This window comes from Populus alba, chromosome 2, assembly GCF_005239225.2.
Source record: "Populus alba chromosome 2, ASM523922v2, whole genome shotgun sequence".
Lineage (NCBI taxonomy): Eukaryota > Viridiplantae > Streptophyta > Magnoliopsida > Malpighiales > Salicaceae > Populus > Populus alba.
Genome location: NC_133285.1, coordinates 2,941,747 through 2,946,996, shown reverse-complemented (window position 1 = coordinate 2,946,996; position 5,250 = coordinate 2,941,747).

Below are 5,250 nucleotides of genomic sequence, written 5' to 3'. Positions count from 1 at the left end.
CAAGCCCAATGGGCCGGTGTGGCCCAAACACACCCCACGTTTTCCTTCGTATCCATCTAGAGTTACTGGTGGTTCAAGATTGGATTTCCGAACCCTAAAGGGCTAAGAATGTGAGCCCGAACCGCCTTAACAGAGATGAGCTGTACAGAACGCCATCGTTGGCCGTGCCGGTGGCTGTTTCCCAATTTGCAGAGGAGAAGAAGAGAAACCTGTATAAAATCTCGGCAACTTCATTATATCTCATAATGGCAACGTCAGGCATTGGAGTTCAAGCATCTCAAGATCCATGCTGCGAAGGTGTTTGAGACAGGGCAAGGTTCTCACACGAAAGCTGCTCCATCCCAAGCTGAGTTGTTATATAAAAATCATATGGTCATATATGTAGGAGAAATTGAAGACATGAAAGGAGGATGCTACCAAGGAGAAGTAAGGCGATGCGGCTTGTGAAGAGGAAATTCCATGAGAACTTCTAATATACAAGAACTGATGAAATTCATAAATAATAGAAGATTGGAATGCATTTTTGCAGTTCATTTAACTTTTTTTTTTTTTTTTAAGGGTGATCATATATTTTCATTCAATTCTTGGATTCAATTCTTCTATATATAACCTAAGATTCAAGTTTCTTGATTTCACTAAAAATTAAAGATGGATCTTATTAAAATGTTTTAAGGCTTCATCATTGAAAAAGAACACTATCATTCAATTCACTATATTATATGAATGATGTCATGCTATGTGCTTAATAGTTTTTGATAACATGAATAACATTTATTATGTATGTATGATTGAGAAGTATTTTTCTATATGTGACAACAGTTATTTCCCTGTTAATTCTAGGTTTATAACAAGTATACCTACATGTTCCGTACTTAGTCAACTCTATATTTTTAAGGTAGTACAACATGCAAAAGTTTAGACATGTATCAATTTTTTGGAATCCTAGGCTAAAGGAATTCATCATGGATTTAGCAATATAAAAGTTATTTTTCAGCCTATTTACTTCAGGTAAAATATTTCTCGTCTGTTCAATAATTTTATAGTAACTAACCTCATTTAACCCATGATTTGACTTGATGGTGAACATTTGTGCAATGACTGATAATTTATTGTGATTTATGTACCCATCCCATAATGGTTTGTTGGAGTCTTTTAAAAGATCAAAAAACTTAGTCATCGACATAAACCTAATTCATTCTCATCGCATCTATAACCATATTCCTATAAGGATTACTATTATCACTTATAATTTCATGCATTTTGCTAGAATTAGAAGTTGACCCAACCATCCTTCTACTATAGTCTCATGAGGAATATATGATTCTCCGTATGCAAATCAACATAATTATCTTTTAATGAACCTTTTTTTATATATATAGAAAATGCATCGTTACAACATTTAAATCACAAAACTTTGTATTTTTACACCTCTTACATGGATATCTAATATACTACCTCCACTAATATCTCTCGAATTAAATAATGCGTGATTAATAAAACCCTTAACTCCATTACAATAATCCATCTTACACAACCCTTCAAATAAATCTCGATATATCCATGAACGATCATCCATTACTTATATCAAACATATATAAAATATTAATGATAATATGTGTTAATTAATTATGTAAACTAAATAAATTTGCAATTATTGGTTTTACTCAAATTTATTTAAACTATTTTAATAGTACAACCAATTCATTATTAATTATCAACATAAATTCAAATTTCTATACATTTACTAAAAATTTCAACTCAATAATAAAATTAATAAAATATAAAATGGTCATGTTATATAAGTCATTATTTATTTCATCACACAACACCTAAGTCACAAATTCAAAATAAATTTCATCAATTTACAAACAAATATAATTTTACAAAATCTCAAACAAACCCTAACATGTATAAATCACACATTCATATAACAAATTTATATGGGAAAAAGTTATAAAATAAGTAAACATCCAAACAAAATACATATACAAATATCTATCTATCTATCTATCTATCTATCTATATATATATATATATAACATTTTAAAATTATGTTCAAATAAAAAATAGTTAGTTTTGATTACTTGAAGTGAGAAACCCTCAATAAAATTTAAATGAGAATAGAGACGCTGAAAAACTGAATGTTGGGGTGACTAAATTTGTAGTTAAAGATTAATGTGTGATAAAATTCGTTGGTGTATTGTTTGTTGCAAAAAAAGAAAAAAAGAGGAAGAAGAAGAAATGAGAGAAAAAGAGAGGGTCATTTGTCAGGTCATGAATTAAAAATTACAGATAGATGTACTGATGATTTAAATCCTTCGATAAATTTATTTGTAAAAATTATACGTCATCGTTTTTTCATTGTAATTCTCTTTGTATATACCGAAGGAATATTTTTATCAGTGTTTACCGATAAATACAACAAGGGTATATTCAATTAAAAAAATTCACTGAAATTTATTGATAAATTAAAAATTTTTATCATTGTTTTCATTTGTATTTGATAGTTTTATGATAGCACGCGATTCAATTCAAAATGCTCATGCTTATAAACTTAACAATGAATAAATCAAGTCACTGTACAAACAAGCATAAATTGGAGAAAGGATTCATCGTTATACTTCATCCAGGTTCGCCTGTGCAATTTTCGCATAAAACAGTGAAAAGATCAATGAAGTTCTAATCACACATATAAACAACGAGTTTCTGTAAGAAAAAACCTCCAACCAGGCCCAGAGATACAAACTACGATTTTAGATTTGTCCAATGGCTGCAAACATGTTTTCCTGCTCACACCAGGAATTTCATCGCGCTGCTATCTCCACAACCTTTTCAGCCACCACGTTAATAGTTCGCTGAAACTCAAAATCGGAAAAGAGTACAGGGATCTCTCAGAGCCTTCTAATTAATCAGACATTCCATACAGACAGGCATTTTCAACCTTCACTATTTCTAACAACTGCAAACAAAAGAAATCCAAATATTATTAAGACAAGTTGCTCAATTATATGAGCTACCATCGCTATAAATCACAATCAATCGTTTCCTGAATCTCCATCTCTGCCCGGAATGTCAAAATGAACTGCTCAGCTCTTTCATCAATTCCTTGCATTTGAGGAGATGCAAATCCCAACGACTCCCACATATCATCCGCTGCACAGCCTCTTTCCCCTCTATTGATCTCATCTTCCATGCTCGTTCCTGCTGGCGCTACAGTTGTAGCTGCCTGGTGATCAAGAATCTTCATAGTCTTTGGAGGTGGCGGATACTTAGTCATCAACTCAAAACTACTGACAGGCTCTCGAAAGAGCTTATCAATATATACAGGTGCTGATTTCTTGTGGACATGGCCTAAGCGGCTGCTACGTTGTTTAAAAGGAAGTGCACGAGGTGGGTATACAAGCCGCTTCCTGTTTCCATCACGTTTCTGATCAAACAGGATATGAGAAGCAGTGCTGTTAATATTCTTGGTTGGATATTTCGATTTCGTGATAGATTTGCACGTGTTGAGTTTATGCAGTTTTCTTTGGAGGTTGGATGTGAAACTCTTCCATGCCTTCTTGGCTGGTGGAAGCCTCAAATTCAGGCAAGACATGAAAGCAAAAGGGGATGAACAAGAATGGAAGATGTGAGCGCGTTTATATGTCCTGATCAAGATGGTGTTAAAACTTGTGCTTTATAGAAAGGGTATAGATAAGATTCGTTCTTTTTGCACTGGATTTGTTTTGTCTGAAGTGTGATTCGTATTCGGTGTGTGCCATAATTTTGCGGGCTCACGGTTTGCTTATTCCTTACGCAAAATTTTTAACGTAAGAATACTAGTAGATCCTATTGCATATGGTAGCTAGCTAGTCTAGTGGGCAACGAGAAACTTTCTTGAGAGAGCTATAGATGGGCTCGCTTAGTTCTCACGCTATTACAATTTGGTAGCAGAGAAAATAACCAGTTTTGCAATGGATTGCCTGAGTTGACTTGATAATTATAATGGCAGCATATTTTGGTTTTGTGTGGAATTACATATGAAAACATCTACCCATTTTGCTCGAAATGACTAACTCTTTACAGTAGGAAATGAAAAGAGAAGAGAAGATTTTATGAAACTAGAATTGACAGATGATTCCAGGAAATATAGCAGAGATTGGATAGGAGGTAAAGGATTCAACTGAATGGATATGTTCTCCTTGACTTGGTGATCACGCGTAATATCTTGCATTGTGACGGAAGAATTAACTTCTTTACTGCGTTTACAATGTTAGAACACTTTATAATATGATTTAAATTCAAAATTTATTTTTAATGAGTGATGCCAAACGTAAAAGGAACTTTGTTTTGCAAGAAAGCATATTCCCTGCAAGCTCTATCCTTTTTTTTTTTTGTAATATTGCTCTAAATCCACGAAGGCAGATGAACTTCTAAGCTGGAGGTCAGGTGGCTGATAGTTATATTGGAATGTGTTTGAAAGGGTTGTGAATCTGCAAAACAAGTGTCCTTGATAGGTTGTGAGGACCTTCCAATTGTTTAATTCGGTAGAGGAATAAGGTTTGGAAACTAAACAAAGCTCTGTATGTGGGTTTCAAAGAGGATGTGTGTGTTTTCGAGTTGGAGAAGAAGCCATGTCTTCTAAGAAATTGAAATCTTTTACCTGAGAGCTTATAATGGGTATTTATGTAGTCATGAACAAAGCCAACTTCCATGGAGATGAGAGTAAAATGAGCAAAATACTATAACAAGAAACTGTCATCTGGGATCATAGTTTCTAATGGTTGATGACACATTGTTGAGCTGGGAGGATGATGTCACGAGAGGGACATCCAATGGACATGGGCGTGCTCAAATACCACTCAACAGACCCCATGATAGGAAGACGTGGGATGCCTCGATGAGTTAGACGAACCACACAGAGGATGTATAACCGGGTGGCTCAGGAGCCTACCCAGGTCGTTGCTTGTACGCATTACCTGGCCAGGTGGTACTGTTTGGGACGACGCTGCTCAGGACTGGATGTTGCATGTGAAGGCAAGGGCATCGGAATATTTATTTAGGTGCACTTGTACCTCAGGTGCATCACTTTCTGCTCAAAAGGCTTATTAATTTCTGCCTGAAAAAGACCTAACAGCTAGCTTTTAGTTTGGGCCTCACCTGAGTTGCCCTTTGCGAGATACCAGAAATATTGCGCAATGTGCCTTTCCATTTCTCTTTATTTGTCTCAGTTTTATCACTTTTCCCCGTCTACAGTACAATACCTGTGAT